This window comes from Ranitomeya imitator, chromosome 2 (assembly GCF_032444005.1).
Source record: "Ranitomeya imitator isolate aRanImi1 chromosome 2, aRanImi1.pri, whole genome shotgun sequence".
Classification (NCBI taxonomy): Eukaryota; Metazoa; Chordata; class Amphibia; order Anura; family Dendrobatidae; genus Ranitomeya; species Ranitomeya imitator.
In genome coordinates, this window is record NC_091283.1 from 601,156,667 (window position 1) to 601,178,095 (window position 21,429).

Here is a 21,429-nt window from a genome sequence, read left to right on the forward strand (position 1 = left end):
CCCTTTACCCCCAAGGGTGGTTTGCACGTCAATGACCAGGCCAATTTTTACAATTCTGACCACTGTCCCTTTATGAGGTTATAACTCCGAAACGCTTCAACGGATCCTGGTGATTCTGACATTGTTTTCTCGTGACATATTGTACTTCATGATAGTGGTAAAATTTCTTTGATAGTATCTGCGTTTATTTGTGAAAAAAACGGAAATTTGGCGAAAATTTTGAAAATTTCGCAATTTTCAAACTTTGAATTTTTATGCAATTAAATCACAGAGATATGTCACACAAAATACTTAATAAGTAACATTTCCCACATGTCTCCTTTACATCAGCATAATTTTGGAACCAATTTTTTTTTGTTAGGGAGTTATAAGGGTTAAAAGTTGACCAGCAATTTCTCATTTTTACAACACCATTTTTTTTTAGGGACCACGTCTCATTTGAAGTCATTTTGAGGGGTCTATATGATAGAAAATGCCCAAGTGTGACACCATTCTAAAAACTGCACCCCTCAAGGTGCTCAAAACCACATTCAAGAAGTTTATTAACCCTTCAGGTGTTTAATAGGAATTTTTGGAATGTTTAAATAAAAATGAACATTTAACTTTTTTACACAAAAAATTTACTTCAGCTCCAATTTGTTTTATTTTACCAAGGGTAACAGGAGAAATTGGACCCAAAAAGTTGTTGTCCAATTTGTCCTGAGTACGCTGATACCCCATATGTGGCAGTAAACCACTGTTTGGGCGCATGGGAGAGCTCGGAAGGGAAGGAGCGCTATTTGACTTTTCAATGCAAAATTGACAGGAATTGAGATGGGACGCCATGTTGCGTTTGGAGAGCCACTGATGTGCCTAAACATTGAAACCCCCCACAAGTGACACCATTTTGGAAAGTAGACCCCCTAAGGAACTTATCTGGATGTGTGGTGAGCACTTTGACCCACCAAGTGCTTCACAGAAGTTTATAATGCAGAACCGTAAAAATAAAAAATCATATTTTTTCACAAAAATTATATTTTTGCCCCCAATTTTTTATTTTTCCAAGGGTAAGAGAAGAAATTGGACCTCAAAAGTTGTTGTCCAATTTGTCCTGAGTACGCTGATACCCCATATGTGGCAGTAAACCACTGTTTGGGCGCATGGGAGAGCTCGGAAGGGAAGGAGCGCCGTTTGACTTTTCAATGCAAAATTGACAGGAATTGAGATGGGACGCCATGTTGCGTTTGGAGAGCCACTGATGTGCCTAAACATTGAAACCCCCCACAAGTGACACCATTTTGGAAAGTAGACCCCCTAAGGAACTTATCTAGAGGTGTGGTGAGCACTTTGACCCACCAAGTGCTTCACAGAAGTTTATAATGCAGAACCGTAAAAATAAAAAATCATATTTTTTCACAAAAATTATATTTTTGCCCCCAATTTTTTATTTTTCCAAGGGTAAGAGAAGAAATTAGACCTCAAAAGTTGTTGTCCAATTTGTCCTGAGTACGCTGATACCCCATATGTGGCAGTAAACCACTGTTTGGGCGCATGGGAGAGCTCGGAAGGGAAGGAGCGCCGTTTGACTTTTCAATGCAAAATTGACAGGAATTGAGATGGGACGCCATGTTGCGTTTGGAGAGCCACTGATGTGCCTAAACATTGAAACCCCCCACAAGTGACACCATTTTGGAAAGTAGACCCCCTAAGGAACTTATCTAGAGGTGTGGTGAGCACTTTGACCCACCAAGTGCTTCACAGAAGTTTATAATGCAGAACCGTAAAAATAAAAAATCATATTTTTTCACAAAAATTATATTTTTGCCCCCAATTTTTTATTTTTCCAAGGGTAAGAGAAGAAATTGGACCGCAAAAGTTGTTGTCCAATTTGTCCTGAGTACGCTGATACCCCATATGTGGGGGGGAACCATCGTTTGGGCGCATGGGAGGGCTCGGAAGGGAAGGAGCGCCATTTGGAATGCAGACTTAGATGGAATGGTCTGCAGGCGTCACATTGCGTTTGCAGAGCCCCTAATGTACCTAAACAGTAGAAACCCCCCACAAGTGACACCATTTTGGAAAGTAGACCCCCTAAGGAACTCATCTTGATGTGTTGTGAGAGCTTTGAACCCCCAAGTATTTCACTACAGTTTATAACGCAGAGCCATGCAAATAAAAAATATTTTTTTTCCACAAAAATTATATTTTAGCCCCCAGTTTTGTATTTTTCCAAGGTTAGCAGGAGAAATTGGACCCTAAATGTTGTTGTCCAATTTGTCCTGAGTACGCTGATACCCCATATGTGGGGGGGAACCACCGTTTGGGCGCATGGGAGGGCTCGGAAGGGAAGGAGCATCATTTGGAATGCAGACTTAGATGGATTGGTCTGCAGGCGTCACATTGCGTTTGCAGAGCCCCTAATGTACCTAAACAGTAGAAACCCCCCACAAGTGACCCCATATTGGAAACTAGACCCCTCAATGAACTTATCTAGATGTGTTGTGAGAACTTTGAACCCCCAAGTGTTTCACTACAGTTTATAACGCAGAGCCGTGAAAATAAAAAATCTTTTTGTTTTCCCACAAAAATTATTTTTTAGCCCCCAGTTTTGTATTTTCCCAAGGGTAACAGGAGAAATTGGTCCACAAAAGTTGTTGTCCAATTTGTCCTGAGTACGCTGATACCCCATATGTTGGGGTAAACCCCTGTTTGGGCACACAGGAGAGCTCGGAAGGGAAGGAGCACTGTTTTACTTTTTCAACGCAGAATTGGCTGGAATTGAGATCGGACGCCATGTCGTGTTTGGAGAGCCCCTGATGTGCCGAAACAGTGGAAACCCCCCAATTATAACTGAAACCCTAATCTAAACACACCCCTAACCCTAATTCCAACGGTAACCCTAACCACACCTCTAACCCTGACACACCCCTAACCCTAATCCCAACCCTATTCCCAACTGTAAATGTAATCTAAACCCTAACCCTAACTGTAGCCCCAACCCTAACCCTAACCCTAGCCCTAACCCTAGCCCTAACCCTAACTCTAGCCCTAACCCTAGCCCTAACCCTAGCCCTAACCCTAACCCTAGCCCTAGCCCTAACCCTAGCCCTAACCCTAGCCCTAACCCTAGCCCTAACCCTAGGCCTAACCCTAGCCCTAGCCCTAACCCTAGCCCTAACCCTAGCCCTAATGGGAAAATGGAAATAAATACATTTTTTTTTATTTTTCCCTAACTAAGGGGGTGATGAAGGGGGGTTTGATTTACTTTTATAGCGAGTTTTTTAGCGGATTTTTATGATTGGCAGCCGTCACACACTGAAAGACCCTTTTTATTGCAAAAAATATTTTTTGCAATACCACATTTTGAGAGCTATAATTTTTCCATATTTTGGTCCACAGAGTCATGTGAGGTCTTGTTTTTTGCGGGACGAGTTGACGTTTTTATTGAAAACATTTTTGGGCACGTGACCTTTTTTGATCGCTTTTTATTCTGATTTTTGTGAGGAAGAATGACCAAAAGCCAGCTATTCATGAATTTCTATTGGGGGAGGCGTTTATACCGTTCCGCGTTTGGTAAAATTGATAAATCAGTTTTATTCTTCGGGTCAGTACGATTACAGCGATACCTCATTTATATCATTTTTTTATGGTTTGGCGCTTTTATACGATAAAAACTATTTTACAGAAAAAATAATTATTTTTGCATCGCTTTATTCTCAGGACTATAACTTTTTTATTTTTTTGCTGATGATGCTGTATGGCGGCTCTTTTTTTGCGGGACAATATGACGCTTTCAGCGGTACCATGGTTATTTATATCTGTCCTTTTGATCGCGTGTTATTCCACTTTTTGTTCGGCAGTATGATAATAAAGCGTTGTTTTTTGCCTCGTTTTTTTTTTTTTTTCTTACGGTGTTTACTGAAGGGGTTAACTAGTGGGACAGTTTTATAGGTCGGGTCGTTACGGACGCGGCGATACTAAATATGTGTACTTTTATTGGTTTTTTTTTTTTATTTAGATGAAGAAATGTATTTATGGGAATAATATTTTTTTTTTTTTTCATTATTTTGGAATATTTTTTTTTATTTTTTTTACACATTTGGAAATTTTTTTTTTAACTTTTTTACTTTGTCCCAGGGGGGGACATCACAGATCAGTGATCTGACAGTTTGCACAGCACTCTGTCAGATCACTGATCTGATATGCAGCGCTGCAGGCTTCACAGTGCCTGCTCTGAGCAGGCTCTGTGAAGCCACCTCCCTCCCTGCAGGACCCGGATCCGCGGCCATCTTGGATCCGGGGCTGGAGGGAGCAGGGAGGGAGCTGAGACCCTCGCAGCAACGCGATCACATCGCGTTGCTCCGGGGGTCTCAGGGAAGCCCGCAGGGAGCCCCCTCCCTGCGCGGTGCTTCCCTGCACCGCCGGCACATCGCGATCATCTTTGATCGCGGTGTGCCAGGGGTTAATGTGCCGGGGGCGGTCCGTGACCGCTCCTGGCACATAGTGCCGGATGTCAGCTGCGATAAGCAGCTGACACCCGGCCGCGATCGGCCGCGCTCCCCCCGTGAGTGCGGCCGATCGGCTATGACGTACTATCCCGTCCAGGGTCAGATAAGCCCAGGGCACCTCGACGGGATAGTACGTCTAAGGTCACAGAGGGGTTAAGGGGTCCGCTGGGGTGATGTTATGGCAGCTAGATGGTGTACCTTCCCACAGGTGAAGTATGTCCCCAGGGCTTCCCAGTGTGTAGATAGTGGATGGTGAGAGGCGCAGTGAAGAACGAGGACACAAGGTTGCAGTCTCTTTACCTTTTACTGAAGGCTTCAGCATCCACAGTCCAGAGCACTGGATCACAGGGCAGGCAGAGTCTGGCCGGTTTGGAGGCAAATCAAGAGTCCCCTTGTCCAGTTAGAAATCAGTAGCCTTCCTCTAGCGCCTTGGTGTTGTAGTACCTTACTGTTAAGCCTCTCATAAGGTCCTCACAGATCTTGTAGATGTTATTGATGTTATCTCTCTCTCTCTGTCCCTCAGATGGATAGGACAAACCCGTATGACCGGTGGCTTGAGGCTTTTTACAGGGACTCTATCATGCCCCTGCCTCTCGTGGGTGCCACCTTGCCTCCTGGGTATAGGGCGGATCAGTAACTTGCAATTAGCTGTCCTGCCGGTCTCTGGAGCAAGGCATAAAGGACTTTTGCTCCCTCGGTGTTCCGGCTACCGGGATCCTGTGCCTCAGAAGGAGGCAGCCTGTGAAGGGCAGAACTCCTTCTGACATCCACTCCTTTGCTATGACTTCTTCACCTTCTCTACAATACAGTTCTCTTTTCGTGTCCTTTCTTAGGAACTGCTGCACTCAGGGCAGGCGCAGCTCCGTGACCTTCTGTCTCAGCCTCTGACAGGCTCCCACCCCTGTCAGGAACCAACTACCTGAGCCGAAGCTCAGCCAGCAACTGCCTAACTTCCTCTCCAGGCCACCAGTTTTACCTAAATGTGAAGAGTTCCCTAATAAATAGGAGCATAGCTCCCCCTGGTGGACTGGAGTATGAAATGTGTTGTATGTTTCTGGTACCTGGTAAAGAGATCTCATTCGTTGCCTCCAAACGTAACATCACTCACCCCTAGAGGAGAATGATATTACTGCAACGACCAGGACCCTGGGGTGCTGCATAAACATTTAGCAGATTTAATATAAGCTAAATGTTTATGATCAATCACAACAATAATCTGATGAATAGCTCCATCCAAAAAATGTTTCCATTCTTCAAAACCTAATGTGACAGCGAGCAGCTTCTGATTCACAACATCATAATTTCTCTCAGTAGACAAAAAGTTCCTAGAGAAAAATGCATATGGCAGTAAGTTGGTCAGAGTTTTGGGACCGTCCTTGAGACAAAACAGCCCCTATCCCAACCTCTGAGGCATTCACCTCTACGATTAATAATTTATAGAGATCGGGTTGGATTAAAACTGGAGTGGAGATGAAACATTCTTTCAATTTACTAAAGGCCCTTTATGTTTAAGATCAGTAAGAGGTTTAATGAAAAACCCTAATAAATTTTCTATAGTAATTGGCGAATCCTAGAATATGCTTAGTTGTGTTCTCTTATGGCCCATTATATTTTTAAATACAGTGAATGAAAATTGTGAGCATCTCTCTCACTCTAGACACTGCTGCAGCCAATAGATAAAACCAATGAGCTGACATTTTTGGGTAAAGCACAGTCACTTTGCACAACTATGTATTGATTTAGTGCTTCTTGAAGAGGCAGTGACCATAAATAGTGATGCACTGTAGGCCTGTTTGCATTAAGCTGCATTTGTACTGAAAGGAATCGTGAATGATTGCTCTCAAAAAGGCTTGTTTCATTATTAACTTGCAGTGTAAACTGGCTGCCGACCACCTGATGAATTAGCAAAATACTCGGTTATTGGTTGAAATGATCTTTTGCAAAGTGCAATCATCATTCCGTGATAACTATGGCAGCCAATATGGACTGAGCAATTTATTACAGATCTACTATAGATCTCTCAGGCCAGTCTCACACGCATAGATAATTCCGGGAACCGGAGAAAACGGTACCGGAGTTATCCGTGTGCTCACGTGGAACATCAGTGTGGCACATGAGCGGCAGCCGTGTGCCGCCCATGTGCCTCCTGAGGACCACACGGACCGTGCAGGAGAGACAGCGCTACAGTAAGCGCTGTCCCCTGCGTGTGGTGCTGAAGGCAGCATTCATCTCTTCTCCCCTGCAGGAGAGATGAAAAATCAATTTTTTTTTGTCAAAAATAAAGTTTGGGGTCACCTCCCGCCTCCCACCCCCTATGCGCCCGCCCGCTTGCAGAGAAATACTCACCCAGCTCCCACGATGCCTCCTCTCAGAGGATGAGTACCGCTCATTACAGTGATGAATATGCAGCTCCACCCCTGGTGGAGCTGCATATTCATCACTGTAATGAGCAGTACCACGTGACCGCTCACACAGGACGAGCTGCCAGCTCTGAGTGGAGGCATCCCGGGAGCTGGGTGAGCATTTCTCTGCAAGCGGGCGGGCACATGGGGGGAGGGAGGCGGGAGGTGACCCCAAGCTTTAATTTAATCAAAAAAAAACTTGATCTTTCATCCCTTTTCTCCTGCGAGCGCTGCTTTCAGCCGAGCAGGACAGAAGGGATGAATGGTGGCTTCAGCACCACACACAGGGGACAACACTTACTGTAGCGCTGTTCCGTGTTGTCCTCAGGCGGCACACGGACAGCATCCGTGTGCTGTACGTGTTTACACGGACTCATTGACTTTAATGGGTCCGTGTGATCCGTGCGCTCCCACGAACACTGACATGTCTCTGTGTTTTGCAAACGGACACACGGTCCGTGAAAACATGCTGACATCTACAGAGACACATTTATTTTAATGTGTCTACGTGAGTCAGTGTCTCCGGTACACGAGGAAACTGTCACCACATGTACCGGAGCCACTGACGTGTGAAACCGGCCTCAGTGTGTATCTGAAGCCGTTGGACCTTTGTAAAATGACTGCCGATCAATAAAGGTAAACGGACTCTTAGGTTAAGAACCCCCGTTGAGGTTTTGATGCTGCGTATTTTCACTGGGCAACATACGCAGCGTCCTATAGTTCCAGCAAAGTGGATGGGATTTATAGAAATCACATGCCATCTCATGCCCTTTTTTCTTGCAGTTACGTAAAATTTTATGTGCTGATTTTCTCCATAGACTTGTGTTGCATATAGAAAATCAGCAGGTAAAAACGCACGTGTGTTTTTAATGCGTTTCTGCTATGGAAATACATTAAAAAACATGTAATCTGCACATAACTGTATCAATAAAGTTTTGTTAACCCCTTTACCCCCAAGGGTGGTTTGCACGTCAATGACCAGGCCAATTTTTACAATTCTGACCACTGTCCCTTTATGAGGTTATAACTCCGAAACGCTTCAACGGATCCTGGTGATTCTGACATTGTTTTCTCGTGACATATTGTACTTCATGATAGTGGTAAAATTTCTTTGATAGTACCTGCGTTTATTTGTGAAAAAAACGGAAATTTGGCGAAAATTTTGAAAATTTCGCAATTTTCAAACTTTGAATTTTTATGCAATTAAATCACAGAGATATGTCACACAAAATACTTAATAAGTAACATTTCCCACATGTCTCCTTTACATCAGCATAATTTTGGAACCAATTTTTTTTTTGTTAGGGAGTTATAAGGGTTAAAAGTTGACCAGCAATTTCTCATTTTTACAACACCATTTTTTTTTTAGGGACCACGTCTCATTTGAAGTCATTTTGAGGGGTCTATATGATAGAAAATGCCCAAGTGTGACACCATTCTAAAAACTGCACCCCTCAAGGTGCTCAAAACCACATTCAAGAAGTTTATTAACCCTTCAGGTGTTTAATAGGAATTTTTGGAATGTTTAAATAAAAATGAACATTTAACTTTTTTACACAAAAAATTTACTTCAGCTCCAATTTGTTTTATTTTACCAAGGGTAACAGGAGAAATTGGACCCAAAAAGTTGTTGTCCAATTTGTCCTGAGTACGCTGATACCCCATATGTGGCAGTAAACCACTGTTTGGGCGCATGGGAGAGCTCGGAAGGGAAGGAGCGCAGTTTGACTTTTCAATGCAAAATTGACAGAAATTGAGATGGGACGCCATGTTGCGTTTGGAGAGCCACTGATGTGCCTAAACATTGAAACCCCCCACAAGTGACACCATTTTGGAAAGTAGACCCCCTAAGGAACTTATCTAGAGGTGTGGTGAGCACTTTGACCCGCCAAGTGCTTCACAGAAGTTTATAATGCAGAACCGTAAAAATAAAAAATCATATTTTTTCACAAAAATTATATTTTTGCCCCCAATTTTTAATTTTTCCAAGGGTAAGAGAAGAAATTGGACCTCAAAAGTTGTTGTCCAATTTGTCCTGAGTACGCTGATACCCCATATGTGGCAGTAAACCACTGTTTGGGCGCATGGGAGAGCTCGGAAGGGAAGGAGCGCCGTTTGACTTTTCAATGCAAAATTGACAGGAATTGAGATGGGACGCCATGTTGCGTTTGGAGAGCCACTGATGTGCCTAAACATTGAAACCCCCCACAAGTGACACCATTTTGGAAAGTAGACCCCCTAAGGAACTTATCTGGATGTGTGGTGAGCACTTTGACCCACCAAGGGCTTCACAGAAGTTTATAATGCAGAGCCATAAAAATAAAACAAAATTTTTTTCCCACAAAAATTATTTTTTAGCCCCCAGTTTTGTATTTTCCCTAGGGTAACAGGAGAAATTGGACCCCAAAAGTTGTTGTCCAATTTGTCCTGAGTACGCTGATACCCCATATGTGGGGGGGAACCACCGTTTGGGCGCATGGGAGGGCTCGGAAGGGAAGGAGCGCCATTTGGAATGCAGACTTAGATGGAATGGTCTGCAGGCGTCACATTGCGTTTGCAGAGCCCCTAATGTACCTAAACAGTAGAAATCCCCCACAAGTGACACCATTTTGGAAAGTAGACCCCCTAAGGAACTCATCTTGATGTGTTGTGAGAGCTTTGAACCCCCAAGTATTTCACTACAGTTTATAACGCAGAGCCATGCAAATAAAAAATATTTTTTTTTCCACAAAAATTATATTTTAGCCCCCAGTTTTGTATTTTTCCAAGGTTAGCAGGAGAAATTTGACCCTAAATGTTGTTGTCCAATTTGTCCTGAGTACGCTGATACCCGATATGTGGGGGGGAACCACCGTTTGGGCGCATGGGAGGGCTCGGAAGGGAAGGAGCATCATTTGGAATGCAGACTTAGATGGATTGGTCTGCAGGCGTCACATTGCGTTTGCAGAGCCCCTAATGTACCTAAACAGTAGAAACCCCCCACAAGTGACCCCATATTGGAAACTAGACCCCTCAATGAACTTATCTAGATGTGTTGTGAGAACTTTGAACCCCCAAGTGTTTCACTACAGTTTATAACGCAGAGCCGTGAAAATAAAAAATCTTTTTGTTTTCCCACAAAAATTATTTTTTAGCCCCCAGTTTTGTATTTTCCCAAGGGTAACAGGAGAAATTGGTCCACAAAAGTTGTTGTCCAATTTGTCCTGAGTACGCTGATACCCCATATGTTGGGGTAAACCCCTGTTTGGGCACACAGGAGAGCTCGGAAGGGAAGGAGCACTGTTTTACTTTTTCAACGCAGAATTGGCTGGAATTGAGATCGGACGCCATGTCGTGTTTGGAGAGCCCCTGATGTGCCGAAACAGTGGAAACCCCCCAATTATAACTGAAACCCTAATCTAAACACACCCCTAACCCTAATTCCAACGGTAACCCTAACCACACCTCTAACCCTGACACACCCCTAACCCTAATCCCAACCCTATTCCCAACTGTAAATGTAATCTAAACCCTAACCCTAATTTTAGCCCCAACCCTAACTGTAGCCCCAACCCTAACCCTAACCCTAGCCCTAACCCTAGCCCTAACCCTAACCCTAGCCCTAACCCTAGCCCTAACCCTAGCCCTAACCCTAGCCCTAGCCCTAACCCTAACCCTAGCCCTAACCCTAGCCCTAACCCTAGCCCTAGCCCTAGCCCTAACCCTAACCCTAGCCCTAACCCTAGCCCTAATGGGAAAATGGAAATAAATACATTTTTTTTTATTTTTCCCTAACTAAGGGGGTGATGAAAGGGGGTTTGATTTACTTTTATAGCGAGTTTTTTAGCGGATTTTTATGGTTGGCAGCCGTCACACACTGAAAGACCCTTTTTATTGCAAAAAATATTTTTTGCAATACCACATTTTGAGAGCTATAATTTTTCCATATTTTGGTCCACAGAGTCATGTGAGGTCTTGTTTTTTGCGGGACGAGTTGAAGTTTTTATTGAAAACATTTTTGGGCACGTGACATTTTTTGATCGCTTTTTATTCTGATTTTTGTGAGGAAGAATGACCAAAAGCCAGCTATTCATGAATTTCTATTGGGGGAGGCGTTTATACCGTTCCGCGTTTGGTAAAATTGATAAATCAGTTTTATTCTTCGGGTCAGTACGATTACAGCGATACCTCAATTATATCATTTTTTTATGGTTTGGCGCTTTTATACGATAAAAACTATTTTACAGAAAAAATAATTATTTTTGCATCGCTTTATTCTCAGGACTATAACTTTTTTATTTTTTTGCTGATGATGCTGTATGGTGGCTCTTTTTTTGCGGGACAATATGACGCTTTCAGCGGTACCATGGTTATTTATATCTGTCCTTTTGATCGCGTGTTATTCCACTTTTTGTTCGGCGGTATGATAATAAAGCGTTGTTTTTTGCCTCGTTTTTTTTTTTTTTTTTTACGGTGTTTACTGAAGGGGTTAACTAGTGGGACAGTTTTATAGGTCGGGTCGTTACGGACGCGGCGATACTAAATATGTGTACTTTTATTGGGTTTTTTTTTTTTATTTAGATGAAGAAATGTATTTATGGGAATAATATTTTTTTTTTTTTTTCATTATTTTGGAATATTTTTTTAAATTTTTTTTTACACATTTGGAAATTTTTTTTTTAACTTTTTTACTTTGTCCCAGGGGGGGACATCACAGATCAGTGATCTGACAGTTTGCACAGCACTCTGTCAGATCACTGATCTGACATGCAGCGCTGCAGGCTTCACAGTGCCTGCTCTGAGCAGGCTCTGTGAAGCCACCTCCCTCCCTGCAGGACCCGGATCCGCGGCCATCTTGGATCCGGGGCTGGAGGGAGCAGGGAGGGAGGTGAGACCCTCGCAGCAACGCGATCACATCGCGTTGCTCCGGGGGTCTCAGGGAAGCCCGCAGGGAGCCCCCTCCCTGCGCGGTGCTTCCCTGCACCGCCGGCACATCGCGATCATCTTTGATCGCGGTGTGCCAGGGGTTAATGTGCCGGGGGCGGTCCGTGACCGCTCCTGGCACATAGTGCCGGATGTCAGCTGCGATAAGCAGCTGACACCCGGCCGCGATCGGCCGCGCTCCCCCCGTGAGCGCGGCCGATCGGCTATGACGTACTATCCCGTCCAGGGTCAGATAAGCCCAGGGCACCTCGACGGGATAGTACGTCTAAGGTCACAGAGGGGTTAAAGCCAAATACAAGGAAGTATCAAAGACAAAGCGGCTTTATAAAAAAATTACATACCAAAAAGAGACAAAAACCACAATGTCAAAAAGCGATAAAAATACATATAAAAAAAGCGATAAAAATACATATAAAAAACACACTCAATAACCCTGTAATGAAAAAATGCAAGTAACCACATTTTGCTAATAGGTGCAAAAATGCTGCAGAAAATCTGCAACATAAAAAAACTCACCAAATACTCATCGTGGGAACATAGCTTTAAAGTGCATATACACAATTGTCGGAATAAGCAGTGGAAACAGGCTGACAATCACCTAACAAAATTATCTTTTGGTTTGCCTGAAAGACTGTCAATCAGCAAACAAGTAGCATCATCATCACCATCTTTGTAAAGCAAACTGCTGTCATATACAGTGCCTTAAAAAAGTATTCATACCCTGTGAACTTTTCCACATTTGTACACATTACACCCAGAAACTTAAATGTATTTTATTGGGATCTTATGTGATATACCAAGGATAAGTAGCAAGTATTTTTGAAGTGCAAAGGAAGTGCTATCTGTTTTTCTACATATTTTATAAATGGAAATCTGAAAATTGTAGCATGCATTTGTATTCCGCAGCCTGTAGTCTAATACCCCTAAATAAAATCCTTAGTGACTAATTGCCTAGAGAAGCCACATAATTAGTAAATTGAATCAACATGTGTGATTTATCCTCAGTAATACTACAGCTGTTCTGTGAAGGCCTCAGAAGTTTGAGAGCATTATGGATCAAACAATATCGTGAAGACCACGGGACACACCAAACAGGTCAGAGATAAAGTTGTAGAAAAGAATAAATCAGGGTTAGGTTCTAAAAAAAAAATAGTACAAGCTTTGAAGATCTTGTGGGGCACACTGTTCAATCCATCATCTAAAAATGGAAAGATTATGGCATAACTGCAAAATTAGCAAGACCTGGCTATTCACCTAAAAGGACATTCCAAACAAGGAGAGTCCTTATTAGAGAAGCAGCCAAGAGGCATAAGGTCACTCTGGAGGAGATGCAGAGATCTACAGCTTAGATGAGAGAATCTGACCAAAAGACATCCATTAGTTGTATGCTCCACAAAACTGGCCTTTATGGAAGAGTGGAAAGAAGAAAGTCATTTTTGCAAGCAAGCCACCAGACGTTTTGTTCACAGTTTGTAAAAAGCCATGTAGGGAATATAGCTAGCATATGGAAGAAGGTGCTCTGGTCAGATGAAACCAAAATAGAACTTTGTGGGCTAAATGCAAAATGCTATGTGTGGGGGAAAAGTAATACTGCACATCACCCTAAAAACACTATCCCCTCCGTCAAACATGGTGGTGGCAGTATCATGCTGTAGTGATGCTTTTCTTAAGCTGGTCAGAGTTGATGGGAAGATGGATGGAGCTAAGTACATGGCAATTATATAGGAAAACCTGTTAAAGGCTGCGATACTTGAGACTGGGGCATAGGTTCACTTTCCAGCAGGACAATAACCCTAAACATACTGCCAGATATACAGTGGAATGGTTTACATCAAAGCACATCCATTTGTTTAAATGGCCTAGTCAATGCCCAGACATAAATCCCATTAAGAATCTGTGGCAAGACATTAAAATTGCTGCTCACAGATGCTCTGCATCCAATCTCACTGAGATAAAGCTGGCTTGCAAAGAATAGGAAAAAAAATCATCATCTAAAAGCAAAGCTGGTAGAGACTTGCAGCAGGAATTGGAGCAAAAGGTGGTCCTACAATGTATTGACTCAGAGTGGCTGAATACAAATGCACGTCACAATTTTCAGATTAATATTTGGAAAACCTATCATTTCCTTTATACTTCACAAATACTTGCTACTTTGTGTTGATGCATCACATAAGTCAAATAAAATACATATAAGTTTGTAAGTGTAAAAAATGTGGAAAAGATCATGACAGATATGACTTTTTTCTGTTAGTTATACAGCAAATATGTTACAAATTCACATATACATATAAATGCTATATATCTTTCTTTGGTTGTGTGTTTTATAATTTTCCATTTCACTATTTATTACATTTTTTTGAAAGCTTGCAGTTTTCACTGCCTCTAAGCTCTAATATTAGACTGACATTTCATGTTCTAGAGTGATAACTTTTCAGAATTCATCTCTTTATTCCATTTTATTCATATAGCATCAACATTTTTCGTACCACTTTGCAAGTCAGAGATGACATGTTTAATCAATCAGACATTACATAGCAACATGTAATTCAACAATTGAACAAGAGAAGTGATGGCCCTGTTTGCAAGAGGTTAAAATCTATAAGGAAGTAGGGGGGCACAAAAGGTAAAAATGTGCTTGAGTTGTTGGCAGTCTGGGCCAAATGGAAAAGAAAATGAATAACTGCGATCATAAAGAATGTCACTGGTGAGAACCTGTACAGTATATACACATATATGGCCAGGAGAACATTGGTTTAAGACTGAAATTACCATTATATGGTCATATATGGTAATTAGAGATAGGCAGTTGGAGCGCCCCCAGACACAGGGCCACGAGTTCTCGGTACTGGGCCTCCCTGGTTCGGTGCCGAGGCTGTCACGGTGGCTAGACCCGGTCCGCGACCCTGCTAAGGGGCGTCCAATAAAGGTGGTACAGTCTGTCAGGGGTTCGTGACGCCACCTGTGGTGTTCGGTCAGGGTGACCGACGCTGCTGTGGGGTCCGCCGGGGTGATGGAATGGCAGCTGGATGGTATAACTTCCCACAGGTGAAGTATGTCCCCAGGGCTTCCCAGTAAAGTGGATGGTGATGGTGTGAGGTGCAGGCAATAACGAGGACACAAGGTTGCAGTCTCTTTACCTCTTTACTGAAGGCTATAGGATCCTCAATCCAGAGTACGTTTAACAGGGCTCTCTGAGACCATCTCCTTCGCAGATGGAAATCGTTGCCTACCACTAGCGCCTGTGTGTTGTAGTCCTATCCTGCTGAGCATTCGGAATAGTCCTCACAACTGCTGTTCTCGTTCATTCGTTCTCTACAGCTCTCTCGTTCTTTGGTTCCAGATGTTACTAGTTTCTAACGTCCCCCAGGTATGTTATGGCTAGGACGCCACCCGTATGACGGGAAGGCTCGGAGCTCTTCCGGGACCCTAGAGACGCCCCTCTCCACGCGTTGCCCCTTATGTCTTCGTAGGTGTAGTAAGGTAGACAGCCAACCTATAATTAACTGTCCGGTGGAGTTTGAAGTAAGGCCTGAAGTCAGTTACTCCTGCAGTGTTCCGGCCACCGACTACGTGCCTCAGTAAGATGTTGCCTCTGTCTCTCGGCACGACTCCTACTGGCTCTCCTTTGTGCTTGATCTCGTTTACACTGTTCCACAATATCCTTCCCTTCGTGTCTCTCTCCTGGATACTGCGGCAGGGTGTGCAGGCGCGGTTCCGTTACATTCTGTTCTGTTCGCTAGGCACCTGCCAGGTTCCCACGCCTGACAGGGACCCCCCTGTGCCTTCTCCCTGCAACACCCCCTGCCACGGGATGTTGCCTGAATCCAACCCAGTCAGCTTCTGACTAACTTCCTCCCCAGCCCCTAGTTTTACCAATGTGAGGAGTGGCCCAATAAATAAAGTATTTTTCTCCCCCTAGTGGCCGGAGTGTGAAGTGTAATGTGTTCTGGTGATACCTGGTCAGGAGAACTCCTTAGTGCCATCAGACGTACCGCCACTCCCCTTAGCGGCAGAGTGCCATACTGCAACGACCAGATCTCTGGGGTGCTGCACAAACCCAAATAGTAAGGTTCATGGTGCTTACCGATCACCTACTGTTCGGGCATGGCCCACAAACACAGACTTGACCAGTAAGTCCGTGGTACTGTTCCGGTTTTGCACCCCAAACACCGGTTGTTTCTCACACTGTCATGTGCATGACAGCCTGGCAATTACTGCCTCTGGTTGGCAGTAAAATCATTATCACAGGTCAGACAGCCACGTTGAGCCCGCAGCTGTGATCGGGGGTAAAAAATTTATCTATGGTCACTTGTGACTACTCTCATCAGCCTACGCCTGTTACCACTAATGGCAGGTGGTGGCCGATGGGCGTATTCATCAGCGGGCACTCTAAACAAATAATAATAAAAAAAATGGTGTGGGTTCCCCTGTATTTTTGATAACCACACATTCAAAACTGACAAACTGAAGGGCTGCAACCCTCAGCTGTCAGCATTAGCAAGGATGTTTATCAAGAATAGAGGGGTCCCGACATCATTTTTTAAAATTATTTAAACAAATAATTTTAAAAAGTGTGGTGGCCCCCTCATTTTTGACAACCAGCCAAGCTAAAGCAGACAGCAGGGACTGGTATTCTCAGGCTGCTAAGGGGCCATGAATATTGCACCCCTAGCTTAAAAATAGCAGTCCACACCACCTAGAAAATGATCATCTATTAGATGCGCCAATTCTAGTGCTTTGCCCAGTTCTTCCAATTTTTTGTAATGAATGGAAACGGAGGCACAGGTGGTGAAGTTCACATTCGTTTTTATGAAAGTTTAACATGGAACCTCAGGATCACAGTCCAGGGGGCTCAGAAGGGGGCGTGACTACATGAGCCCCAGACACCCGTAATAAGACCCCTCGAACAGGGTTGGAATGGAATGCCTGAGTGACATGGGTGCTACCTCCAGTTAGACCCCAAACTCGTGGCAGCTGCCCCAATGGGACAGGCAGATTAGCCGGGTTAACAGGTATTGTAGAGCTAACCAGATGGTGCCGGGTGTTCGGATAGAAGCAGGTACTGGAGGTACTGGCGTCATCCAGAGTAGAGGATGACACTGGCATAGACAGAACAGATGTCGTCAAGTATAACCAGGCAACAGGTAGCTGATGATCTGTGGAGACAGACAATGTAAGCGGAGCACTGGCAGAGAACTTCAGAGACAGAAGCACACGCTAGCAGTAACCAGAAATGAGCAACAATGGATACTTGTTGCTCTGGAGCCCACCCTAAGGTGAAGGCGCTAGAAATAGAGAATAGAGCGTTGTATTGTAAATAAATACACAGCCAGAATAAAGTATTTTATTTGAACTAAAAAAACACACTTTTACTTAAAAAAAAAAACACAGTTATACTCACCTTACACCCATTCCATTGAAGCTCTTGTCTTCTGTAATAAAACAAAAATAAAAGACAACCATATCCCTCACCTCTCCGTCATTTTGTCCCATGCCATAATCCATGTCTAGGGATAAACAGTTTTCTACCTGGACAGTGCCAAGATGCGACCGTCAAGGTTGAGAACCAGTGAGGAATGAGCTGCTGCGAGCTCAGCCTTAGTCACTAGTGGTGATGTCATCAAGGTTACCTCTGGTCACTGAGGCTGCGTTCCCAGCCGGGCCCCTGAATTGAGGAGACCTCAGTGAGATCACCACTAGCACAGTGAGAAAAAGGTCTTGAGCACTTAGCTCAGAGTTCACTGGGAGAAATGAGAAATTTTTCCCAATGAACTGCAGTGGATTCGTCTCTGCACCATGAGACTTTTTTTTCACTGTGCTAGCGGTGATCTCACTGAGGTCCCTGCAGTTCAGGGGCCTGGCTGGGAACACAGAATCAGTGACCTGCGGTAATCTTGATGACATCACCACTAGTCACTGAGGCTAAGCTTGCAGCAGCAGTACTCCCATCATCAGGCCTCAGTGACCAGAGGTAAACTTTATACAATACTTTATCCAATCACAGCCGTGGGCTTATGCTGTGATTTCAGCAGAGGCAGTTTTTGCTGTGCTGTCATGCACATGACAGTGTGGCAAACACTGGATGTTTGGGTCCCTCATTCAAGTGGTTACTGTTATTGTATCCAACCCATTTTTAACTGTTCAGCCGAACCCGTACATTCAGGGGTCCACCCATCTCTAATGGTAATATCAGTTCTAGTGGTTTTGATTAATGATACGTATGGTGGTAATACCACTGGTGTATATGTTGACAATACAAGGTTATGGTCTGGTGATGTCTATTATATTGCAATATTGATGATAACATGGGTTTGATACAGTCATGTTTGTTGAAAGGGTTATCCACTCCAGAGTAAATTGTCAGCAAGCTCCGCAGCTTGCCGAATCCTAACGGTGTAGAGAATACTACCTAACAAATTTGTCATTATCATAAGGTGATCATTTGCTGCCTAGAATATGGCATTGAATTAAGCTAAGGTTCTAGCCAGCATGTGACCACAATAATTGAATCATGCACTTGCGATTACATGAAAACTGTTGGAATCGGTAAACAGAGCCAAATTCTAATGTTGCGTAACCAATAAAATTTTTGTGAGTTTTTGAAAATGTCTTATGTTTCCAGCAATGTGGATAGAATTTATAGAAATCTAATGCCCACTGTGTGTTTTTTTTTTTCGCTCAGCATAAACTGACCTGCGGTGCGTGTTTGAAATCCGCAGCATGTCAATTTCTCTTGCAAATACACTGAGTGTTATCTGTGAACTTTCCCAACAGAATTTCATTAGATACAGAAAACCTGCAAGTAAAAAAACACATGTAATACACACATGACTGTATTGATAAATGTATGTAAAAGCTAAATACCAGGAAGTATCAAAAACAAAGTAGCTTTATTTAAAATATGACATATCAAAAAGAGACCAAAAGCGCAGTGTCAAAAATGCATATAAAAAAACCTTTGAGCAACCTAATTTATCTAATAGGTGCAGAAATACTACAGAAATGCATTATCAAAAACTCACCAAATATTCATTATGGAATGTAGCCTTAGAATTTGGCAGGCCGAAAATGTACTGGCAAAAAACATACCCAGAAGTATACAATCACTTTAATAACCAGTATGAAAGCTTTATCACTATTCTGTCACTATGTGTGGTATTATGTAGTCATGGCGTAGCGGAATTATTTAATTCCTACATAGTGGTATTATTGATAATATTGGTCTTGTAGTAAATTTTTTATTTCCTCCAGGCAGGGTAATATTTGTAACAGAGACCTCCATATGGGAAAGGATGAAGGGTGGGCAGGATAAGCCTCCGTGTTTTCAAAATGCCGGGCCTGAACTTCAGTGCCAGTCCAGCCCTGTTGTAAAGAAAGAAGTAGACCATCTCCCGAACTTTGTCTGTTCTCTAGTCTAGGGTTCTGAGAAATATGTAGCCCACCATATGAGTTAGCAGCAGTGGTGGCAGCAGAGGCGTATCTAGGAGGGTAGCTGGGGCATATGCCCCTGGCGCAGCCGGCAAGGGTGCGCAGTAGGGCCACCAAATGTGGTGATCCGAAATCGAAGTGTCTTGCCTGGCGGCTGCATTCTGCTGCCCCCGGACTGGGAGCAGTTCTGTGAGTTGGCTGTCAAGTTGACCACCAGCACAGAGAAACTGCAGCACACCGGCTCCTAGTGTTCAATAATGCTTGCGAAATTGAAGCTCAGCCCTCTGGGTCAGTGCGACGCCAGCAGTGTGATCATGTCATGTGATCACGCTACTGGCATCACTCACCAGCGCTGCACTGGTGCAGATGGGTGGTAAGGGCGCCATGTTAGAGGAGCTGAAGACACGACAGATAGGGGGGAGTATTTACTGGGTGGTATTTACTTGGGGATAGTGTATTTAGTGTGTTTGGGGATTCACTGTGTGTGTGAGGGGGTATTTACTGTGTGTGGGGTATTTACTGTGATGGGGTTTTTAATGTAATGGAGCTGGGTGAGATTTCATGTAATGGGGTATGATTTAGGGACACAAAATTGGGGAGCAAGGAAGTGACAGCTGCAGACACAATATGAGGAGTGGGAGAAATGGGGGGCCCCACACTGAATTCTTGCCCCGGGTGCCAGAAAAAATAGATACACCTCTAGGCGGCAGTGGTGTCCAACTGTTAGATCAAGGTTTCAGTGAGAGCCAGAAAGTTTTGAGAATTAGAAAGGAAAACGTCATGATGTAGGGGAGTTTGCTATTCTGCTATTTTTATTGATGTTCTGCTAGGTAGAAGCAAAATTGTCTTCTAGAATGAAATATCCACTTGTATAGTGTGATGACACTGCTTTATGTTATTATTGCAATGTGTTGGGATTGGAAATAAAAAAAATTGGGAAAATATTATTTCTTGGTCCATGAACAATGGGCAAATTTTCTAACCCAAAGTCATAGTGGATAATTGAGTATGAATGGTAAAATACAAATCCATATTTCATCTCCCATTGTGTATAGGGGCATTTCACACCTTACACAGGCTGACTTAACATTTTGTAGATGAGACTGTTAACACTGTAATCTATCTATTATCTATCTATCTATCTATCTATCTATCTTTCTATCTATCTATCTAATACTGCATTATGTGCATTGATCCATGATGGCGACATCACTATCAAACCTGCGGATAAGGGTGGTGGTGTCGTCGTCATGGATACTAAAGACTATATACTAGAGATAGAAAGCCAATTATCAGATGAAAATGTATATAGAAAACTCAGTGGGGATCCAACATTAAAAATTATGGCTAAGATTAACATAATATTAGAGAGAGCCGAGTGTAGTACAGCGGTATCCACACTGTGCAGTGATGAGGCAATGACTTATCAAAGTTCAAAGCAAAACGTGTTTAATGTCCAAACTCACACAGTGCACAGCACACGATATCCTCCGGATCACGGGCGGAAAACACGACAGTCCATAAGTGCGTCCGGTTGCCGAAGGCGACTGCACCACCATATCACACTGCGGGGTGCCAGGAGTTCACTCTGCTTGGCTCTGTGTTCAGGGCCATTGCCATTAATTTTGTTGAGAAGTCAGTGATACATTCTACAAAAAAGACATTTCAGGCTGTGGAGTTGAAAATCCACATTGCTTGTCAATTTACGCTGTTTCACGATGCTGATTTGCTTCCCAGAAATCTGTGCAGTGTTAATGTAGCCTTAACTGTTCAACTGTTTGGCTACAGATTCTGACGGTTACATGCTGGATTTGGTCTATGTGCTTTCCTCTCTGTTAGTTGCTCTATATATTTACACCAGGTTTCTGTAGATGTCTGCTCCAGAGATGTAACTTGACTGCATTCGCTGTTGGCATTCCTACTTGTCCGCTTCTGGATTCCTTTAACCACCTCTTACCGGATGAACCTTACGCTCTACTCCAGATACTATGCAATGTGACCACACAGACATAACCCCATTACTTGTGGCTTTGGTTTTCTAGTCTGGCTGCTTTTTTTTCTGTAAAGTAGCCTTAACTGAGCTTCATACATGATCTTCACACACACGATCTCCTCACAAATGATCTCCGCATAAACAATCTCCACACAAGCAATCTCAAGGCAAATAATCTCCACAGACACAATCTTCG

The 21,429-nt window shown here is 43.4% G+C and overlaps 1 protein-coding gene across 2 annotated transcripts in view; it reads left to right on the forward strand.

Moving 5' to 3' along the window:
- The window catches only part of EPN3 (epsin 3), a 94,081-nt gene that overhangs the window by 21,051 nt on the left and 51,601 nt on the right, over positions 1-21,429 (forward strand). The window contains exon 2 of one of the 2 annotated variants that reach the window (XM_069752403.1): positions 12,818-12,907. The exons of the other annotated variant lie outside the window; for it this stretch is intronic. The gene's annotated coding sequence lies outside the window, so the exon portion shown is untranslated. The remainder of the gene's footprint in view (positions 1-12,817; positions 12,908-21,429) is intronic. 2 annotated transcript variants of the gene reach the window in all.